This window comes from Saccopteryx bilineata, chromosome 3 (assembly GCF_036850765.1).
Source record: "Saccopteryx bilineata isolate mSacBil1 chromosome 3, mSacBil1_pri_phased_curated, whole genome shotgun sequence".
Classification (NCBI taxonomy): Eukaryota; Metazoa; Chordata; class Mammalia; order Chiroptera; family Emballonuridae; genus Saccopteryx; species Saccopteryx bilineata.
The window spans coordinates 294,939,068-294,962,740 of NC_089492.1; the positions used below are offsets into that span (position 1 = coordinate 294,939,068).

Below are 23,673 nucleotides of genomic sequence, written 5' to 3' on the forward strand. Positions count from 1 at the left end.
ATCATGTCTGAAATCTGATTTAAAATAACCTCGGTGTTGTGATGGGACTGGGTCTACAACATGCTGTGTTGGGAGTTAATAATTATTGAAATGGTTTCATTCTGCTTCTTTGTCAATGTGTGTGTGTGTGTGTGTGTGTGTGTGTGTATTTAGACAGACAGAAAGAGAGAGAGATGAGGAGTATCAACTCATAGTTGCATCACTTTAGTTGTTCATTGATTTCTTCTCATACATGCCTTGACTGGGGGCTTCCAGCTGAGCCAAGAACCCCTTGCTCAAGCCAAAGACTTTGGGCTCAAACCAGCAACTTTGGGTTTCAACCCAGAAACCTTTGGCCTCAAGCCAGCAACCATGGCATCATGCCTATGATCCCATGCTCAAGCCAGTGACTCTGCGCTCAAGCTGGTGAGTCCATGCTCAAGCTGGCGACCTCAGGGTTTTGAATCTGGGTCCTGAGCGTCCCAGGTCTGCACTCTATGCACTGCACCACCACCTGGTCGGGCTATATATAGTTAAACATTTCCACAACACTGTCCCCCATCCATTGCTTCCTGTACTCAAAGCAGAAGCCCTCTTTCTAAACTGCCTATATGACCACATGATTTTCCCGTTTCTAACCCTGCTGCCTTCTGGAAAAAAAAAGTCAATAAGAGGACATCTTTACTTTTAAACATTAATATTCTTTCATTTTAAGCCCTGGCCGGGTAGCTCAGTGAGTTAGAGCATTATCCTGATACATTAGGGTTTTCATTTCAAGTCGTCACGGCGGGGTATTGGGAAAAGTTTTCGGTTAGCAATAATCGCGCCTCGGATAAACCTCATTGGCTACGATACTGCCACTGCGCAAAGCTACGGTTTTCATTTCAATCCCTGTCAGGACACCTCCAAGAATCAACCAATGAATGAATGCATAACTAAGTGGAACAACACATCGATGCTTTTCTCCCTCCCTCTGAAATCATTATAATAATAATAATAATAATAATAACCTTTTCTTTTCATCTTGCTGCATTGCCACCACACACAGAGCTGTGAACACTTATTTGTTTCACGCGGAGAAAATGAAATGTTGATAAAGCCCATGATGCCATCTCTGAGCCCTTCCTTGGGAAGCACATTTCCTGTTATCGTTTTTGCTGCAAAGCGCTTTGGAACTGAGCAAGAAGCAGAACATTTCAGAAGAGAACTGCCTGACCTGTGGTTGCGCAGTGGATCAAGCGTCGACCTGGAATGCTGAGGTCGCCGGTTCAAAACCCTGGGCTTGCCTGATCAAGGCATGTGTGGGAGTTGATGCTTCCTGCTTCTTGCCCCTCTTCTCTCTCTCTCTGTCTCTCTTCTCTAAACTGAATAAAGAAATAAATTTTTAAAAAAGAAGGGAATCTTTGCACAGAAATTCCCAAATCACTTCCTTTTTTTTTTTTTGCTGTGTCTTCAGTCCGCGTGTCACCTGCCTGTCATGTTCTGCTTCTCTGGGTGCCTTCAATGTCATCCGCACCGAGTCTGTGAGAACTCATAAAACAGGGCTGTTTGTTCTGCATCTTTTCAAGCCGACAAGCTCTCTCTGAGGCATACCTTGGAGCTCAGGCTTCCCAGGGGCGGACATAGCTGAGCCATGTGTCACAATATCAGCTTTCTTTAGAGCTTAATCCCCTCACTCTTTTTATTTATTTATTTTTTACAGAGACAGAGAGTGAGTCAGAGAGAGGGATAGACAGGGACAGACAGACAGGAATGGAGAGAGATGAGAAGCATCAATCATTAGTTTTTCATTGCGTGTTGCAACACCTTAGTTATTCATTGATTGCTTTCTCATATGTGCCTTGACCGTGGGCCTTCAGCAGACCGAGTAACCCCTTGCTGGAGCCGGCGACCTTGGGGTTTCGAATCCGGGTCCTCTGCATCCCAGTCCGACGCTCCATCCACTGCGCTACCACCTGGTCAGGCAATCCCCTCACTCTTAACAGTTGTGCGGGCCCCTCAGGCACCTCGAGCTGCTTCTGACCGCCATGTGCTGGGGACACACCTACCAACCAACCGCTCGCCCTGATCCCAGAAGCTGCGGCCACAGGCCACACTGAAGGTCGGGGGTCCCCTGGTTACAACCATGAGCTCCGTGAGATGGAGCAGCTGCCAGGCACCCTGTCCTCTCATTTGAAAGGCACACTGCACACTCCATGCAAAGTCGGGGAGGTCGATTGCATTATCACAGACCCCCACCCCCACCCCTGCTTCCTTCAGTGTGTCCTGTAACAAAAGACTCCACCCACTGTGGTGGCTTTGCAACACACACCCAGGATTTCCTAAAACCGACAATGTGGCTCAGCTGTCATTTTCTTTTTGTTGTTGTGTGACAGAGATAGAGATAGAGAGAGGGACAGATAGGGACAAACAGACAGAAAGGGAAAGAGATGAGAAGCACCAGTTCTTCTTTGCGGCACCTTAGTTGTTCATTGATTGTTTTCTTATATGTGTAAGAATGAGACGGCACTCGATCACCAGATGTGCAGGCTTTATTAGAGGAGAAAGACCTGCTGGGGCACTCCTCCAGGAGAAGTGCACTAGGTTACAGACTAGCGGAGAGTTATATAGTGTTTGGGAGAGCCTGAGGGGATACTGAGGCAAAAGTCCTGGTATGTCCGGAATGCTTCTCCTTGGGGGGCTTCGAGCATGTGGGTGTTGGATCAATAGTCCTGGTATGTCCGGAGCCCCTCCTTGGGGTGGCTTCTCAGCTTTTTTGGAATTCCTCTGTCTCAGGGTCATTAGTCCAGTAAGGGTGAGGTCTGACAGATAAGCGGAACATCAAGAGGGCAGTTTGGAATTCATGTATCTATCATTACTCAACTCTGTGGTTACATATAAAAGAAAGGCAGTTATTAATTTTATAATATATGGTAAGGGGTAATGAGGAGAAAAAATTGGAAAATTATTGCTTCTTCTGGAGAGAACTCTAGAAGGGAACCTTGCCAAGCCAAGACCTCCATCCAGTTCAGAAGGTCATCAATTTCCATGCTGTGAGGTCTGAACCAGGCGATGTCTCTGAAAACCTGAGTGAGGAAGTAAAAAAATTTTGCGAGGTAATAATTGTTAGTTGCTTGCTGCTAGTGCCAAGTGGACAGAGTGACATGGTGATCCATGGTCTCCTGGATGAGCCTCATGAGACGTGCTGGTCTGGTTCCTCTTGAATGGGAGGACATATGGAGATTTTAGGAGACAGGGAACCTGTTGGTGTAAGTTTTTAGAAGGACTGCGTATGTGTGGTTGAAAAGGAAGGGGGAGTTTGGAGAACATTCAGGAGGGAACTTCTCGGGCTGAGGGGCGGCTTCTTCCTGCTGTCATCCCTACCTATTTGATATTTCCCTCATGAAGTTCTCCTTGGGGTACTGGGGAATATGAGTGTAGGAGCATTTGATTGTAGGTAATCCTAGAGATTTCTCTCATCCCGGCCTATATGAACTTAATAAAGAAAGAGGCAAGTATTTGGAGATTAGCAATGCAGAGATAAGGAGGGTTGTATAGGGTGTGTGTGTGTGAAAGTTCTTCCATGGTAAAGTCAGAGATATTTTTTCCTGGCAGCCCTGGAGAGAGTAGTTAGCTTGAGCTAAAAGAAATGTTTCATGCCTGTTTGTAGGCTCTTCTTCAGCCAAGAAGACCCAGCAATCTTGTCCTTTTACTATGTGATGGGAAAAAGACTGAGAAGCGTTAAGAGGTGTCGCTATTTATTCTCCTAGTTCTTCAGGGATAAGGGAGAGCTTTAGGGTTAGGGGACCTGTAGAGGTTGAAAGATAGAATTTAGGACGTTTGCTGATACAGGGTTTCAGATTTTTCTGTTTCATGAGGGCAGGTTTCAGGGTTGATGTGTAGGGTTAGGTAGATTTTTCCAGTTGTCTGATTGGCAAAGGTATGCATGCAGTTCTGTAAGAAACTAGTAAACAAATGTAAGAGGCAGGGTTTAAAAGTTAGAAAAGTAGGCCTGACCTGTGGTGGCACAGTGGATAAAGCGTCGACCTGGAATGCTGAGGTCGCCGGTTCAAAACCCTGGGCTTCCCTGGTCAAAGCACATATGGGAGTTGATGCTTCCTGCTCCTCCCTCCCCCTTCTCTTTCTCTCACTCTCTCTCCTCTCTAAAAATTAATAAAAGAAAAATTTTAAAAAAGAGGAATCTGAAGCTATAAAAAAAAAAAGTTAGAAAAGTCAATAGGAGAGTGTGTGGACCAATGAAAGGCACTAGTAAGATGCCCAGTTTGTGTGAAACCACTGATTCCATGTTTACAAATTCGCTGGGCTTCAGAGAGAGAGAGAGAGAGAGAGAGCGCAAATAGGAATAAGACAGGGCAGTGTGGCTAGTCCCCTTGTCCCTAGATCTACTTTTGTAGAGATTTCTAAAGCAATAAGAAGAGAAATTACCTGTATAGCTTGTTTGGTCCTTACATTGATGGAAGAGGCTCATGGGGTGGGATTAGGTTGATATTTAGGGTGAGATAGATTAGGATACAGGTTTTTGTCTAATTAGTATGGAGACACAGATAGGTGTTGGTCCCACACAAGTAGAAAGTTCCTGATTTGGTGAGGTAGGTTGAAAGGTGAATAGAGAATAGAAGGACAAGGGGTTTGTTTTGTTTCTCTGTTTCTGAGCTCCAGATGGTCAGGGTGGAGGAAAGAGTCGTCCTAATAAGTGGGGAGGGTAGAGGATTGGTAGCTAGGGTGACTGATTAAACATTCTTTGAAAACCAGTTTTCTGACTGTACAAATTCTTTTTTCTCGGTACAAATCTCCTACAACCTGCACAAACCTTCTACAACTTACATAAACCTTCAACTTTCATGCACTTTCTTATCCAGAAATAACTGGCCTTCATAACAACTTGCTTTTCCTTTTTCTTTCAAAAGTATTTCCATACCTTATACCTTCTATTATCAAAACCATACAATTCCTTTCTAGTCAGAACTCTTGATTTAAAAAATTTTAACCTCTAGTGACAATCAAGTTGACTTTCTTTTTATCCTAGTTTCCCTTTTCCCAAAGCCTGACTAAAAGAGTCCTTAGTTTTTTCATATATTTGCCATATGTAGACCAACCAGCTTCAGGTTTGTGGTTGGAGTAAGGCATGCCGTTTTTCTATTTTAGCAGCAGTGGGAGTTGTCAGGATCACGATGTGTGGACCTGTCCACGTGAAAGTCAGTCCTTGGGTGATGTAATGCTGGAAGTGCCTCTTGGACAGTCTTTGAAGAATTTGCTGAGTAACCTATAAAACCTGCAAGTACTTAGGGAAAGGGTGTTACATTTCCACACTTGCAGTTAGAGTTTAAGTCCTAGTGACCACTGCTTCTAGCTGTAATTAGCAGCAGGTCCCAGCCTATAATAGGCATGGGGCATTGAGATAAGAGGAACAAAGGAGATACTAAACATTAAATAAAGCAATAAAATCAGACTGTCAATACCCACAGTAGAGATCTTTGAGGGATAAATAAAACTTAAATATTCAAGCAAGGCATAGTAGATGGCCCTTGTGTTTACAAGAAATAAGATTAGCTTATCTGCTACTTGGAAGAAATACCTTAGGCTCATGAACGATGTCCTTGGACCTTCAGTGGCAATTCCCAGCACGCTGGGCAAGGTCAGGTCACAGGTAGCTGGAGCAGGGCTAGAAGAGACTAAACCCTCCCTCCATGGAGCAAGGGGGCAGCTTACCTTCTCATATCCCTCTTTCCACAGCACAGGTGTGTCAACCGGTGGGGCCGGGAAGCCTGGCAGGCTTCAGTTCAATGACCTTTCTTTCCACTCTGGAGCAGGGCCTTGATAGAATGCTGTGAAATCCCTTAGGGTGCTGGAGCCAAAAGTTGGTGTTTCCTGACTTCTTTTGGGCCTTATTTGCCTTTTCTGTTACTTCCTTGGTCATTATAACCTTAAAAGCCATGCTCAGAAGATCTCACTGAGGAGCTTGACTAAGAGAGCAAAATTGGGAATTCAGTGTTTAAAGAAGCCTAATTAGACTGGGGAAAGAAAAGATTTGATCTGTTGTGGTAGGTGGTTGGAGACTGGAGGGTCTGAGTTTGAGCTAGAGTGAGACTTCAGGTGGTGGGGATTAAAGTAATGCCTAGATAGACTAGGGACTGAGAATAAAGTTGAGCCTTAGCAGAGAAGACAGGATAATACTTCATAGCGAGGAAGTTAAGAAGGGTGGTGGTGAGTCTCCTTGAGGCAGGCAGGGAGGGGCTGCAGAGGAGTAGGTTATCTATATATTGTAAGAGAGTACTAGTTTTGAGATTGCATGCTGCTAAATCCTGAGCTAGTGCCTGCCGAAACAGGTGTGGGCTGTTTCTGATCCCCTGGGGTAAAATAGTCCATGTAAGTTGCTGGGCTGCATTAGTGTCTGGGTAAAGGCAAACAGAAAGTAAGAGTCAGGGTGTATAGGAATGGTAAAGAAGGCATTCTTGAGGTCTAGGACCATGAAGTGAGTGGTGTTTGAGAAAATGTGTGACAGTAATTTGTAGAGATTAGGGACTACTGGATGGAGAGAAATTACTGCCTCATTGATTAGGTATAAGGCTTGTGTTGGAATCCATGGGAGTCCGAAAGACCAGAGTCACAGGCTTTATTGAAAGGAAGAAAAGAACCCTGCCGGGCACTTCTCCCGGGGGAGAAGAGCACCAGTTACAGACTAGGGGCGAGTTATGTAGTGTTTGGGAGAGCCTGAGGGGATACTGAGGCAAAAGTCCTGGTATGTCCGGAATGCTTCTCCTTGGGGGGCTTCGAGCATGTGGGTGTTGGATCAATAGTCCTGGTATGTTGGTAGCTCCTCCTTGGGGCGGCTTCTCAGCTTTTTTGGAATTCCTCTGTCTCAGGGTCATTAGTCCAGTAAGGGCGAGGTCTGACAGATAAGCGGAACATCAAGAGGGCAGTTTGGAATTCACGTATCTATCAGCTTGTATGAGGTGATAAGCTCCTGAAGGTTTTCAACAGGAAAGATGGGGGTATTGCAGGGAGAGTCCATGAGGATGAGTAAACCTGGTTTATGAGGTGGTGTAGAGCCAGGAGCCACGGCCAGGGCCACTATCACCACAGCCCGGCCCATGCAGGTTCGCATTGGATTCGGACAGTCGGTAAAGAAACAACAGAGCCACAAACTGGTGGGCCATAGTCTTTAATTCTAGCTTGCACCCGGCGGGCAAGTAAAAACACACACTGGGCTCCAAAACCCAATCACATTCAGTGCTGTTGGGCGGATAAAGTGTATTATGCTCACTTTGTTAAAGATAACACAAGGAGGCCGTCACCCAGGTGATATTAATGTGTGTTGAAAATCCTTGTAGCCTGGGGCTTGGTTTTGGGATTAAGCCTTTCCCACCCTTTTTGATGTAGGGCGGTACAATCCAATCATGCCTCAGAGAAGTGACTTTGTATTAGAGACTTCCCTACTTTGTATATTGGATTAGAGGTTGTGAAGCTACAATATAAAATGGGGGCGGAACGAGAGTTTGTTCTCTTGGTTCCTGAGATTAGAAGAGAGAGCAGAGGAGAGCAGAGAAAGGCCACGTGGAGGAGGCCAGGAGAAGCAGCCAAGATGGCGGAATGCTGAGTGAGATGCCAGTTTGTGTAGAGTTTGTATCTGGGATAAGGAAGGAGATGGGGAACAGAGGTGAATAAGTCTGGTGAGCTAGAAACCTTTGATTCTAGGAAACTCGGATAAGTCAGTAGCTTTGTGAGCACTGAATGTGACTGGGTTTTGGAGCCCAGTGTGAATTTTTACTTGCCCGCCGGGTGCAAGCTAGAATTAAAGACTATGGCCCACCAGTTTTTGGCTCCGCTGTTTCTTTGCCGACTGTCCGAATCCAATGCGAACCTGCATGGACCAGAAGGCTGCTGTGATAGTGGCTCTGGCCCTGCCTCCTGGCTTTACAAGTGCTCACAAAGCTACTGACCTCTCCGAGTTTCCTAGAATCAAAGGTTTCTAGCTCACCAGCCTTATTCTCCTCAGTTCCCCATCTCCTTCCTTATCCCAGATATAAACACTACACAAAACTGGCATCTCATTCAGCACTCCACCATCTTGGCTGCTTCTCCTGGCCTCCTCCACGTGGCCTTTCTCTGCTCTCCTCTGCTCTCTCTTCTAATGATAATCTCAGGAACCAAGAGCCAAGTCCCGTTCTGCCACCACTTTATACCGTAGCTTCACAACCTCTAATCCAATATACAAAGTAGGGAAGTCTCTAATACAAAGTCACTTCTCTGAGGCATGACTGGATTGTACCACCCCACATCAAAAAGGGTGGGAAAGGCTTAATCCCAAAACCAAGCCCCAGGCTACAATGATCCTGCCTGCCCACAGAGACACACATTAATATCACCTGGGCAACGGCCTCCACGTGGGCAGTGGCACCATCTTTTTTTTTTTTTTTTTTTAATTTACTCATTTTAGAGAGGAGAGAGAGAGGGAGAGGGAGAGAGAGAAGGGGGGAGGAGCTGGAAGCATCAACTCCCACATGTGCCTTGACCAGGCAAGCCCAGGGTTTCAAACCGGCGACCTCAGCATTCCAGGTCGACGCTTTATCCACTGCGCCACCACAGGTCAGGCAGTGGCACCATCTTTAACAAAGTGAGCATAATACATTTTATCTGCCCAACAGGTGGGTAATTACTGGTTTAAGGCCTTAGAAACAGACACAGTTACACATTAAACAAAGACTTCACGTATTATGAATAAAGGAATTTAAATGAGCGCGCTTTACTTGTTTCAATTCACTAGAAATATTTTCTGACAAACAATGAGACAAGACAGATTACTTACATAGCTTAATATATGCTGGGCAGATAAAATGTATTATGCTCTGTTGGGCAGATAAAATGTATTATGCTCACTTTGTTAAAGATAACACGAGGAGGCCATAGCCCAGGTGATATTAATGTGTGTTGGGGTGGGCTAAAGGCAGGCAGAATCCTTGTAGCCTGGGGCTTGGTTTTGGGATTAAGCCTTTCCTACCCTTTTTGATGTGGGGTGGTACAATCCAATCATGCCTCAGAAAGTGACTTTGTATTAGAGACTTCCCTATTTTGTATATTGGATTAAGGGTTTGGATTTCTACACTATAAAATGGGGACAAAGCGGGAGCTTGCGCTCCTGGTTCCTGAGATTATCATTAGAAGAGAGAGCAGAGGAGAGCAGAGAAAGGCCATGTGGAGGAGGCCAGGAGAAGCAGCCAAGATGGTGGAGTGCTGTGTGAGATGCCAGTTTGTGTAGAGTTTGTATCTGGGATAAGGAAGGAGATGGGGAACTGAGGAGAATAAGGCTGGTGAGCTAGAAACCTTTGATTCTAGGAAACTCGGATAAGTCAGTGGCTTTGTGAGCACTGAATGTGATTGGGTTTTGGAGCCCAGTGTGTAGTTTTTTACTTGCCCGCCGGGTGCAAGCTAGAATTAAAGACTATGGCCCACCAGTTTGTGGCTCTGTTGTTTCTTTACCGACTGTCCGAATCCAATGCGAACCTGCATGGGCTGAGCTGCTCTGATGGTGCCCCTGGCCGTGGCTTCTGGCCTTAAAATATACAATTCTGTTTTTTAAGTTTTTCAAGATGGCAGGGAGTTGCCAGCAAAGAGGGGAGGAAGAGAGAAAGACGGATGGACAGTGTGAGCAGCTGGATGGAAAGAAGGAGGGTCAAAATCTGCAGGAGGAGGAAGAGGAGGTTAAAGTATTGGTGTGGCGCCACATGGTCAGAGGAGTCAAAAGGATTTAGAGCTCTGAGGAGAGAGGAGAGGGCAAGGAGGAAAGAGGCACAGTCACAGTTTGTAAGGAAGGAGGAGGGGTCGGAGAGGAGACAGAACTGCAGTTTGTAAGGAGGGAAGAGAGGTCAGAGATGAGACAGGCACCGCAGCCAGAGCCACAGCTTCTGAGGAGGGGGGAGGGGACGAAGAACACAGTGGAGAAGGGAGAGGCCCCTGGCCAGCAGGGGAGGAGAAAGAGAGACTGGTGAATGAGAAAACAGGATTTAGTGAAGGGTGAGGCTTTCTGGAGGGAAGAAACTCCAGCAAAAAAGATTTGCTGAGGGAGTAGAGAGGGGTCCCGAGAGAGGGTGCTCCAGGGGTCAGGCAGGAGAAGAAGCGAGTTTGAGAGTCCACGGAGAAGGAAAGATTAGGGGCAGAGGTTTTAGGTGAGGTTTCTTTGGCAAAAATCGGCCATCGTGTAGAACAGAAAGTACAGAAATTAAGGACAGGAGAGAAAGGAGAAGAAAGCCTGCACGTAAGGAATTTCTGATGCCCTCCCCGTCCGGTGGCAGAAATTGTTAAGATGTCTTAGGATATTGTAATTGAATGTCCCGTTTTCAGGCCAATGGGAGTCATTGTCTAGTCTGTACTGAGGCCATGCCGTGTTAGAGAAGAAGATTAATTTCTTCAGTTTGAGGTCTGAGAGACCGAGTTTGGTGAGGATTTTTTTTTTTTAATTTTTTTTTTATTTATTCATTTTTTTAGAGAGGAGAGAGAGAGAGAGAGAGAGAGAGAGAGAGAGAGAGAGAGAGAGAGATGGGGGAGGAGCTGGAAGCATCAACTCCCATATGTGCCTTGACCAGGCAAGCCCAGGGTTTCGAACCGGCGACCTCAGCATTTCCAGGTCGACGCTTTATCCACTGCGCCACCACAGGTCAGGCTGGTGAGGATTTTTATGAGACATCCTAGAGGTGTCTGGTCGGAAGGCTTAGACTCTGAAGAGCCCATAGTGGAAACAGGTGAGCAAGAGGGGGTGTCCCCGCCTTTTGTCACTGTCCCAAGAGGAGAGAATCTCCATGTGGGGGAGTCGTCCCTGATAGAGGTTGTCACCACCTGTCAGGGAGCTCCAAGGATGAGAAGTCCGAGAGAGTGGAGAGGTTTGGCTAGGCGCCTAGTCTTCCGTGCAGTCCACTGAGACTGAAAGTCAAACCCCTTGTTGGGCAGATAAAATGTATTATGCTTACTTTGTTAAAAATGGTGCTGCCCATGTGTTGGGTGGATAAAATGTATTATGCTCACTTTGTTAAAGATGACACGAGGAGGTCGTTGCCCAGGTGATATTAATGTGTGTTGGGGGTGGGCTAAAGGCAGGCAGAATCCTTGTAGCCTGGGGCTTGGTTTTGGGATTAAGCCTTTCCTACCCTTTTTGATGTGGGGTGGTACAATCCAATCATGTCTCAGAAAGTGACTTTGTATTAGAGACTTCCCTATTTTGTATATTGGATTAAAGGTTTGGATTTCTACACTATAAAATAGGGGCAAAACGGGGGCTTGCCCTCTCTTGGTTCCTGAGATTATCATTAGAGGAGAGAGCAGAGCAGAGAGCAGAAGGAGGCCACGTGTAGTAGGCCAGGAGAAGCAGCCAAGATGGCGGAATGCTGAGTGAGATGCCAGTTTGTGTAGAGTTTGTATCTGGGATAAGGAAGGAGATGGGGAACAGAGGTGAATAAGTCTGGTGAGCTAGAAACCTTTGATTCTAGGAAACTCGGATAAGTCAGTGGCTTTGTGAGCACTGAATGTGACTGGGTTTTGGAGCCCAGTGTGTATTTTTACTTGCCCACCGGGTGCAAGCTAGAATTAAAGACTATGGCCCATCAGTTTTTGGCTCCACTGTTTCTTTACCGACTGTCCGAATCCAATGCGAACCTGCATAGGCCGGACGGCTGTGATGGTGGCCCTGGCCCTGGCGGCTGGCTTTACACCCCTCAAAACATGAGGCGTATCAGAGAAAACCGTCCGACCAGAAAGGGGTATTTTTAGAGAGAAATTTAGAGGCCAACCGGGGAAGGGGAAGGGAGAAACTCCTTACCTTTCTGGTCCAGCAGGGGTTCAGGACAGGGTTAGACTGCCGGCCAATCAACCCACAATTACAAGTCCAAACAGAATCAGGGAGTAAGCCCGGGATGAGCTGCTGCTGCCCATTGCTTCCCTGGTTGTAAGTTTGGACGGCAAAGAGGGATCGTCCAGGCAGTTAGTACCCTGTCCCGGGTTTCAGCACCAGATGTAAGAATGAGACGGCACTCGATCACCAGATGTGCAGGCTTTATTAGAGGAGAAAGACCTGCTGGGGCACCCCTCCAGGAGAAGTGCACGGGGTTACAGACTAGCGGAGAGTTATGTAGTGTTTGGAGGAGCCTGAGGGGATACTGAGGCAAAAGTCCTGGTATGTCCAGAATGCTTCTCCTTCAGGGGCTTTGAGCATGTGGGTGTTGAATCAATAGTCCTGGTATGTCCGGAGCCCCTCCTTGGGGCGGCTTCTCAGCTTTTTTGGAATTCCTCTGTCTCAGAGTCATTAGTCCAGTAAGGGTGAGGTCTGACAGATAAGCGGAACATCAAGAGAGCAGTTTGGAATTCACCTATCTATCAATATGTGCCTTGACCGGAGGGGGGCTACAGCAGAGCTAGTGACCCCTTGCTCAAACCAGTGACCTTGGGCTCAAGCCAGTGACCCTGGGCTTCAAACTAATGACCTTGGGATCATATAGATGATCCCATGCTCAAGCTGGTGAGCCTGCTCTCAAGCCGGAGACATCGGGGTTTCAAACCTGGAACCTCAGTGTTCCAGGTTGATGCTTCCTCCATTGCACCAACACTGGTCAGGCAATAAAGTTTTTTAATGTAGAAAAAAAAAGAATATGGGAGTCTCACTTTCTGTGTGTGACCTTTGAAAATATATTTATATATGCCATTAATACACATTTGTATACACATGAATAAAACATTGGATATGGTGACTTCAGGCAACACGGCTATTGCATACGCAGGGCCCCTGTGTCAAGCACTTGAGGGGATAGATCAACATTTCATTCCAAGAACCTCAAGGGGAAGGCGCTGTGCGCATTCTGATTTCACAATGGAATAGGTTGAGATCAGAGAGGTTCTGACACCAACGGGGAGGAGCACAGCGAGGCTGTGGACTAGGCCTGTATAGGCTGGGAGATCTGATTTTCAACGGCCCCAAATGGTTTCTTTTCTTTTCTTTTTTTTTTTCCTGTATTTTTCCGAAGTTGGAAACGCGGAGGCAGTCAGACAAACTCCTGAATGCGCCCGACCAGGATCCACCCGGCACGCCCACCAGGGGGCGATGCTTTGCCCATCTTGGGGCGTCGCTCTGCCGCAATCAGAGCCACTCTAGCGCCTGAGGCAGAGGCCACAGAGCCATCCTCAGCGCCCAGGCAAACTTTGCTCCAGTGGAGCCTAGGCTGCGGCTGCGGGAGAGGAAGAGAGAGACAGAGAGGAAGGAGAGGGGGAGGGGTGGAGAAGCAGATGGACGCTTCTCCTGTGTGCCCTGGCCGGGAAGTGAACCCGGGACTCCTGCACGCCAGGCCGACGCTCTACCACTGAGCCAACCGGCCAGGGCCCCAAATGGTTTCTTTTAGCTCAAACAGTGCCACTTTCCTGGTGAGGGTCTGGGGTGGGGGCGAGCAGGCTGGGATACCCACTGGCCCCTCCACGTCCACTTCCTTCCCTGGTGCTGTGGTCCCTGCCTGGGGCAGCGTTCCACACGTATTTGTGGAATGACCCTAAGAAGGCGTATTCCCTTCCCGTGGCTTTGTGACAAATCAGCACCAATAAAATTCATGTTCTCACAGCTGCCTGGGTTAGGAATTCAGGGAGGGGGTGAACTGGGACTTCTGCTCAGGGTTTCATGAGATTGACCAGTGGATGTGTTAGCAAAGACAGTGGTCTTAGCTGAGGCTGGGACCCTGTTCAAAATGGGAGCGCGCGCGCGCGCACACACACACACACACACACACACACTCGTTATTGGCAGAATTTTGATGCAGATGCCTGACTGAGACCCCTCCTCTTCTTGCTGGTAGTCAGCACTGTTATCACGTGAGCGAGACCTCATCATAATCATAAGCCCAGTACACTGGAGGGGGTCACAAAAGGTGTGCTCACAGTGAGAGGGAACCTTGGGCATTTTTTAAAAAATGTATTCATTTCTTTTTAGAGAGGAGAGAGAGAGAGAAAGAAAAGGGAGAAAGAGAAGTATCAACTCCCATATGTGCGTTGACCAGACCAGCCCAGCCCCGGGTTTCGATCCCGCGACTTAAGCGTTCCAGATGGATGCTTTATCCACTGTGCCAGCGCAGGGCAGATCCTCCTTGTTTATTTTAATAATCACTTGTTAGTTCATCCGGAAATGATTTTGGTGTGAGCTGAAAGCAAGGACTCTCGCTGAATTTTTTATTTTTTATTTATCAGTAGCGAAAATTTTCTGGATACACTTGCTCATGTCATTTTTAGGTTTTAGAAAATGGGATACATTGGCTGGTTCGCAGGAGAGACATGGACACAGAAAAACAAGTCTCCCTCTCGTGTCCTCTCTCCGGTTGACAATTTCCTGGTGTGAAATTGTCCCAGATGTATATTTTCTGAGTGTGTGTGTGTTCATTTTCTAACCACAAGCCTTTTCATTTTTTTAAAAAATTTTTATTATTTTTTTTACAACGAATACTTGCATTTTCATCTAGAGGCTTTGAGACCCGGCCTGGCGTTGCCACTTAATTTTTCAGTTCCTTCTTCAGTGCACAAGTTGCCATGGCAACCTGAGCTGTTCCCCCCCCCCCCACTGTTCGCCCTCCCCAAAGGTGAAGGGTCGCGGGGTGCAGAGAGGCGCGCACTTGAGACTTCATGAATGGCCTCTGCTCAATGGGGTCTTGGGAGAACACTTCTGCAGAAAAATAAAACCGGAGTGTGTTTGGTCCCTGCGGGCTTAAAAAAAAAAATCATTGTATCTGCAGCTTGCGCCTGAGCAAGGGTCTGAGGCGTGACTGTCGCCTCTGTTCACAAATTCCTTCTTTCATTCTTTCGATCACTGGAATCATAGTCCGATCTTCATATGGGCTATTTACTTTTTGTGCCCCAGGAACCAAACCAAACTGTGAGTGAGCCCTATTCTCTCTCTCTTTTTTGAGTTTTAAAATATTTATTGTTTTGAGAGAGAGAGATAGATAGAGGAAGGGGGAGAGAAAGAGAGAGAGAAAAGATCAATTTGTTGTTCCACTTATTTTTTATGTATTTGTTGCTTGATTCTTCTCTGTGCCCTGACTGGGAATCAAACCTGCAACCTTGACTTATAGGTCCTACATTTTAGCCAACTTAGCTACCCAGCCAGGGTGGTAATTTTATTATTTGTTAAAATTTTGGGTAATGCTTGTTCTTCCCCCCACCCCATCTTCATGTTTTCCGTTAATGGCCAGTAAAACTAAAACTTGGATCCCCTCTTCCCCACCATCTGTTGTGGCGATTCAAGTTTCTCTTTTTAATTTAATTACAGTAAATACACATCACATAACATTTACCATTTTAACCATTTTTGAGTGTACATTTCAGCAATATGAGGTACGTTTATAATGTTGTACAATCATCACCACCACCATATCCAGAACTCTACTTTTTTTTTTTTTTTTTTTTTGTATTTTTCCGAAGTTAGAAGCGGGGAGGCAGGCAGACAGACTCCTGCATGCGCCTGACTGGGATCCACCTGGCATACCCACCAGGGGGCGATGCTCTGCCCATTTGGGGCATTGTTCTGTTGCCGCTGGAGCCATTCTAGTGCCTGAGGCAGAGGCCATGGAGCCGTCCTCAGCGCACTGGACAACTTGGCTCCAATGGAGCCTTGGCTGCAGGAGAGGAAGAGAGAGGTAGAGAGAAAGGAGAGGGGGAAGGGTGGAGAAGCAGATAGGCAGCTCTTCTGTGTGCCCTGGCTGGGAATTGAACCTGGGACTTCCATATGCCAGGCCGACGCTCTACTGCTGAACCAACCGGCCAGGGCCAGAACTCTTTTTATCTTGTAGAACTAACACTGTTCTCATTAAACACTGACTCCCCTCCACCTCCCCCAGCCTGTGACACCCACTGTTCTATTTTCTGCCTATGAATTTGACTCCTCTAAGAACCTCGTATGAGTGGAACTGCACATCATTTGACTCTTTGTGTCTGTTTTATTTCATTCAGGATAATGTCCTGAAGGTTCATCCATGTGTTAGAACTTCCTTCCTTTTTAGGGCTGAATAATATTTCATTGTATGGATGAGCCACTCTTTGTTTATTCATCATCTCTTTTCTTTTCCTTTTTTTTTATTTTTTATTTTATTTATTCATTTTTTAGAGAGGAGAGAGACAGAGAGGGAGAGAGAGGAGAGAGAGACAGAGAGAGAGAGAAGGAGGGGAGAAGCTGGAAGCATCAACTCCCATATGTGCCTTGACCAGGCAAGCCCAGGGTTTCGAACCAGTGACCTCAGCATTTCCAGGTTGACGCTCCATCCACTGCGCCGCCACAGGTCAGGCCTATTCATCATCTCTTGACAGACACTTGGGTTGCTTCCACCTTTTGACCATTGAAAATAGGGATCATGCCCTGGCCAAATAGCTTAGTTGGTTAGAGCTTCATTCTGAGGTGCAGAGGTTGCCAGTTCGATCCCCGTCAGGGCACATACAGAAATAGATTGGTGTATCTGTCTCCTCTCCCTCTCTCCCTTCCTCTAGGTCTCTCTAAAATTAATACAATAAACATTTATATATATATATATGGAGAGAGAGAGAGAGAGAGAGAGAGAGAGAGAATAGAGATCACTGCCTTGGCCAGGAAGCTGAGTTGGTTAGTGTGTCCTCCTGATATGCCAAGGTTGTGGGTTCAATCTCCAGCCAGGGCATATACAAGAATCAGCAAATGAGTGCATAAATAAGTGAAACAACAAATTGACATCTTTCTCTCTCTTTTTCAATTCAATAAATTTTTTAAAAAGAAGAAGAAAGAAAAGTGAAGAGTTGCCTTTTCTTTTTTTTTTTAGTTTATTTATTTATTCATTTTAGAGAGGAGAGGGAGAGACAGAGAGAGAGAGAGAGAGAGACAGAGAGAGGACAGAGAGAGAGGAGGAGGGGAGGAGCTGGAAGCATCAACTCCCATATGTGCCTTGACCAGGCAAACCCAGGGTTTCGAACCGGTGACCTCAGCATTTCCAGGTTGACGCTTTATCCACTGCGCCACTACAGGTCAGGCCAAGTTGCCTTTTCTTAAAAATAAAAATAAAGAGCTTCTGTTTGGTAGCACCTTCAAAGTGGAGAGTTGTACCTTGTAGAGAATCACAATTGAGGAATGTGAGTCACTTCCCAAAGTATATGAATAATGCAAACAAGTTGGACATTAGCAAATGAAAAGAGCTCTGAGTAGTTCTGTAGAAATATCTTTTTGGGCTGGGTTTTGAGAAATGACATTTATCACTTAAATGTCAACATCTGAGACTGATTGGAACTGCCAAGCAGCAGCACCCACTAGGAGGACAACATGTGCTTCCTCCACAGCACAAGTTGGTGGGAAGAACTGAAGTTTTTTTTTTGTGTGTGTGACAGAGACAGAGAGAGATAGACAGATAGTAAGGAAGAAAAATGAGAAGCATCAATTCTTTGTTGTGGCACCTTAGTTGTTCATTGATTGCTTTTTCATATGTGCCTTGACTGGGGGGCTACAGCAGACTGAGTGACCCCCCTGCTCAAGCCAGCGACCTTGGGCTCAAGCAGGTGAGCCTTGCTCAAACCAGATGAGTCCCTGCTCAAGTCGGCGACCTCGGGGTCTCGAACCTGGGTCCTCTGTGTCCCAGTCTGATGCTCTAATCACTGTGCTACCTCCTGGTCAAACGAGCCTATGAAGTTTTAAACATCTGCTTTATCAAAAATCATGTTTTCTTCTCAATATATTGAATAAACTCTCATTTATTTTCTGCCTTTAATGTTAAAGCATTTTTTAATTTATGAATTTGAGGGAGAGAAATATTGATTTGTTGTTCCACTTATTTATGCATTAATTGGGTTGATTCTTGTATGTGCCCTGACAGGGGTATGCAACCCACAACCTTGGCATGTCAGGATGATGCTCTAACCAACTCAGCTCTTGACATTTTATATTGGAAAATAAAATACACATTCTGAAAAGTGCATAAAACGGTATGAAGTAAACATACAGATGAACCTCACTGAGGTTAAAAGTATGAAGTATGGCCCTGGCCAGTTGGCTAAGTGGTAGAGTATCGGCCCAGTGTGTGGAAATCCCAGGTTCGATTCCCGTCTGGGCACACAGGAGAAGCGCCCATCTGCTTCTCCACCCTTCCCCCTCTCCTTCCTCTCTTTTCTCCTCCCTTCCTGCAGCCAAGGCTCCATTGGAGCAAAGTTGGCCCTGGGTGCTGAGGATGGCTCCAGGCCCTCCATGGCGTTAAAGAATGGCTCCAGTTGCTATGGAGCAACGCCTTGGATGGGCAGAGCATCGCCCCCTGGTGGGCATGCCGGGTGGATTCCGGTCGGGCGCATGCGGGAATATGTCTCTGCCTCCCTCCTCTCACACACACAAAAATATACATACATACATACATATATATATACATACATATATATATATGAAGTCTAAAGTATAATTTTACCAGCCTCTTGTCTTCCCACTTTATATCTCTACCCAGATGTTTCTATTTTCTTGTTTTTGGTTTGTTTTTTATTTCTAAGTTTTGTCAGTTAAGGTTGACATACAATATTTTATTAGTTTCAGGTATACAGCAGAGTGATTAGACATTTATATAGCTCACAGAGCGATCATCCTGATAAGTCCAGTCCCCGCCTGATACCATCCATCATTATTACAGTAGTACTGACTATATTTTATTGATTTTTCAAAGCAGTTCAGAATCAGGGTGCTATCAGCCACCTTCTGGATGTTAAAGTGTCATAGCCCCAAGCTGATCCTGCTGCTATCTGGGAAGAGAGTCAAGTAGCCTCAAACATCATCGGACCTTGAGTTCAAGATATGGGGTGACAGGGAAGAGGAAGACCCATTTTAATACACAGACAGGGTAGTCGAGAAGTAAGATTGATTCAGCAAAGTGGAGAAGAAAACCTATAGTTTTCTGCACCCAGATGCACCAGAGAGAGTTCCTGGAGTCTGTGCATTGGCTGATCAAACACCAACTGTCATGCAGAGGGCTGTAGAAAGTTCCGGCAGTGAGCAGAGGCAAGCAGGGGGAGTGAACTATTTCAACAGAAAGACCTCTATGTTTTGGCCAAGAGGTAAGTAAATTAAGTCAGATTCCAATTCGAGACATGTCCCTCAAATTTGTTCATTTCCTGAGAGACCCCTTCCAGAGGCAAATTAGCTGGTAGAGAAATGGTTCCTTTCTGTGTCATCTCATGACACTATTGATGTTTTTTGTTTGGTTAGGTTTTTTTGCTATTGTTGTTAACAGACCTTGGCGTGCTGAAAACAGAATAACAAAGTTCAATTAGGGAGCAAAATATAGGTAGGTATGTAATAACAGTTTTATTTTTCTTTTGTATCATTTAAAAAATTTTATTTTTCAATGACTGCTAAAATTCAGCATTATTTTATATTCGTTTGGGGTGTACGGCATCGTGGTGAGACAACGATAATTGACAAAGTGAGCGTCGTTATTGATATCGACTAAACATGCTGGCTGAGGGCAGGGCTTATTTTTTTATGCCAAGTTAAAAGAAATTGTTATTGCCCTGGCCAGTTGGCTCAGTGATAGAGCATTGGCCTGGCATGCAGGAGTCCTGGGTTTGATTCTTGGCCAGGGCACACAGGAGAAGCGCCCATCTGCTTCTCCACCCCTCCCCCTCTCCTTCCTCTCTCTCTCTCTCTTCCCCTCCCGCAGCCAAGGCTCCATTGGAGCAAAGTTGGCCCGGGCGCTGAGGATGGCTCTGTGGCCTCTGCCTCAGGCGCTAGAATGGCTCTGGATGCAACAGATGGGCAGAGCATCGCCCCGTGGTGGGCATGCCGGGTAGATCCTGGTTGGGCGCATGCGGGAGTCTGTCTGACTGCCTCCCCGTTTCCGGCTCCAGAAAAAAAAAAAAAAAGTTACTTATTGATTTGAGAGAGAGAGAGAGAGAGAAAGAGAGAGAGGGAGAGAGAGTTGGGGTAAGAGGGGAGGAAGCAAGAAGCATTAACTCCCATATGTGCCTTGACTGGGCAAGCCCAGGGTCTCCAATTGGGGACCTCGGTGTTCCAGGTCGACGTTGTATCCACTGCTCCACCACAGGCTGGGGTTTGGCAGTTAATTTTTAAAATAATATTTTAATTAATTTTTAGAAAAAGGGAGAGAGAGAGAAAGATTGATTTGCTGTTCTATTTGTCTATACATTCATTGATTGATTCTTGCATGTGCCCTGATCGGGGATCAAACCTGCCACCTTGATGTATCGGGAGGATGCTCCATCCCACTGACCTACCTGGCCAACGTGGATGATGAGGTGGCACATTTCAGGGTTCCACCTGGAAGATGTCGAGGGAGAGAGAGGGGGTTGCCATGGAGACAGAGCCCAGTCTGATGGATTTCAGTGAAAGGCAAAGGTTCAAAGCAAGGCTGGGCTTTGTAGGCTGAAGTTCCTTCCTTCCCCCAAGTCGAAGCCATCAGAACACTGTCCCCAGCCAAGAGTGTGCAGCAGGGCACCTCGGTCCGGCCTGTGACACAGCACGCCTCCCAGCCTCACGACAAACACGTACTGGGAATTCAGTCTATGTGGACACGGTAAAGCAGGCAAAGGAGGTGGGTGTCTCAGAAAAGGCACCATAGGCTCAGGATTCAAGAGTTGCCCTTTCTTGCAGGGTGGGTGTTCAAGTCCCTCTTGATCCCTGTTTCCATGGGCAACACTGGCTGTCATTATATAAAAATAAAGAATAGAGGCTGAAAAATTGGTCCTTTTATTTTCTAAGGAAACCGGTTGGGTCTGCGGATGCTAAAGACAGTGCCAGGCACGTGATGAGTCATCGTAAAGGCTCCTTGCTCTGATTTCTTGCAAAATGAATAAAAGGTATAAATCAATGAGGGAGGTTTTTTTTTCCCCCTTTTAAATTGATTTTAGAGAGAGAGAGGGGAAGGATAAGAAAGGGAGAGAGAGAGAAACATCAATTTGCTGTTTCACTAATTGATTGACTATTGTATGTGCCCCGACCAGGGGAGGGATCAAACCCACAACCTTAGCGTATTGGGGGGCAATGCTTTAACCAAATGAGCTACGCAACCAGGGCCAGTCACACATTTTACTACAAAGCGTGGCCCCTGATATTTCCAGTCCAATGGATCTTGTTTAAACGAGACTTCTTAACCCGGATTGTAAAAAACACCCATCCTTGTTTTCCTGCGGGGAACCTTTCTGTGTTTAATTGCTGTTGTCACCATAACCACAAACTCAGTGGGCTTCCAACAGTAGCCGCACCCACAGGCCAGGGGTGCGGGCATGACTGAGCCACGTTCTCTACTCAGGGTCTCATCCACTCAGTTCAGGAGGCCAGCCGCTGGGCTGTGTCCTCAACCGGAGGCTGGACCGAGAAAGGGTCTACCTCCAAGGTCACTTGCTTACTCGCAGAATTTGTCTTTTTCTGTGGCTGTGAGAGCCGTCAGCTCAGTTTCATGCTTGCTGGTGGCTGGCTGCCATGCTCACCTTACAGAGGCCAGCTGCGGTCCATCGCCATCTGAGCTCTCACAACATGGCCAGAGTATGTGACCCAGCAAAGACCCTATAGGCCTGACCAGGTGGTGGCGCAGTGGATACAGCATTGGACTGGGATGCGGAGGGCCCAGGTTCGAGACCCCAAGGTCGCTGGCTTGAGCGCGGGCTCGTCTGGTTTGAGCAAGGCTCACCAGCTTGAGCCCAAGGTCGCTGGCTTGAGCAAGGGATTACTTTGTCTGCTGGAACACCCCCCCCCCCCCCGTCAAGGCACAGATGAGAAAGCAATCAATGAACAGCTAAGGTGCCACAACGAAGAATTGATGCTTCTCATCTCTCTCGCTTCCTATCTGTCTGTCCCTCTCTCTGTCTCTGTCATAAAAACAAAAACAAAACAAAAGATCCTAGAGCACACCTGCTGGTGAGATACACTAATACGATGTCAAATAATCTTGGGAGTGACATCTTGTCACTTTGGCCATTATTCAACACGTGAGAAGCAAGTCACACACCCGTTGGCACTCAAGGGAAGGGCTGGGATGCCCAAAGGTGGAGGTTCTGGCGGCCCTTAGACTGTGCTCGGTAGAAGAAACCGGAACCCTCTTTGCCACCGCTGATGCTGCCATTCCACACCTCCCAGGAGGCTTTTTTTCCAGTCCGGAGGGGAAAAGAACATTTGTATAGAAGACACAAACAAGCCTGTGGTGCCTGAGGAGGTGCAGTTAGCATCTGGGGACTCAGCCCACTGGTTAGACAAAAACCTCGGCCCCATGCCACCCTCACGGAATCTTCCCTAGACTGCTGAATCTAAGAGTCTAACAGAGGTCCAGGAAATACTGTATTTTTCGCTCCATAAGATGCCCCTGACCATGAGGAGGAAAATAAGAAAAAAAATATTCTGAACCAAATGGTGCATTAAGATATTTAATAAAATATCCCACAATAATATGTCAACCATGTCAACTCAACAGCAGCGTTAACAACCATGAGCACCGTTATTAACACATGAGAAGAGACTTTAATGTCCCAATAACTCTTCTAGTTGTTTGGGAACCCGCAGCAGCTGAAAAAAAAAAAGAATATTTGCTCCATAAGACGCACGGGCATTTTCCCCTCCACTTTTTTTTTGGTGGGGAGGGAAGTGCACTTATGGAGTAAAAAATACAGTAAATGGGTTTTCATGGAATTCAGCAGCATCTTGGGAACAACTGCACATGGCCCGCAACACGGTGCTGTCTGTCTTGAAATTTCCCCACGTTACATCGCAGCTGTCTACTTGACAGATGAGGTCCCCTAGATGCTGCTGACAGCCAGTGTCCCCCCACATGTCCTGGGGCCAGCTGTTTCTTCTCCTTCTCGCGGTCTGACATGACTGATTCCTACCCCGTGTGCCTGGGCTCCACACACAACCTCGGCTCTCCTGGGAGCACCTGTCACATTGCAATGCCCTGGGGTATACCTTCTTTCAGATCCGCTTGCTGAAGGAAATGCCATGCCAATAGCAGGGGTTTGCTCAACTGCTTAAAGCTGGGGGTTGTTGTGCTTTGTCCTGGGGCCCACCTTGTGCATGCAGGGGTTGGTGGAGGCTGGGACGGGGGGGGGGGGGGGGGGCGGGGGGAACAGCAGAGAGGAGGGTGGATGTGGATTTGGACAGAGGCCCTTCTCGCTGCAATCTCCTGTTGTCTGAGGAGAAGCAGATGTGGAATGTGACCTTGGCCCTGGAATGTCCTGAGCCTCCGCCCCCCCTGAATGGGCCTCTCACCAGGCACTCAACTCCCTGCTTGGAGGCCTCTGGCAGAGGATTGACCTCTGACCAGGGGAGAGAGCGGTTCCCTTTGAAACCACAAACCCCATTTTGTGGACATAGGAGTGCCCGTTTTGACACTACCTCCTTCTTTTAAGCACCAGTGGTCAGTGTGGTTGCACGTACTCTTGGGTCCTGTCCATCGTGGTGTCTGGACGGACGGGTGGTTCTTCTGAGCAGCCATTTGAGGCAGGCAGGTACAAAGCGACAAACTGACAGTCCCCAAAATGCACATGGCATCCACCCTGGGCACTCCCTGGGTCCATGGGGACAGTCCCCCTTGTGAGTGGCAACCTGACCACACACCTGACACAGCCGATGTTCTAGACCTGGGAGCCTGAGGCCAATGCTTGGGCAGCTCTGACTCAGTGAGAAGCTCTCCTCATGTCCAGAAGGTGGCGCCATGTCACTGGAGAAAATGCTAAGTGATAGAGGCC

At 47.0% G+C, this 23,673-nt stretch overlaps 1 pseudogene; it reads right to left on the minus strand.

Annotated features, from left to right (window-relative positions):
* Nucleotides 1-669: 669 nt before the first annotated feature.
* LOC136332591 (U4 spliceosomal RNA) lies at nt 670-851 on the minus strand (annotated as a pseudogene).
* Nucleotides 852-23,673: the final 22,822 nt, after the last annotated feature.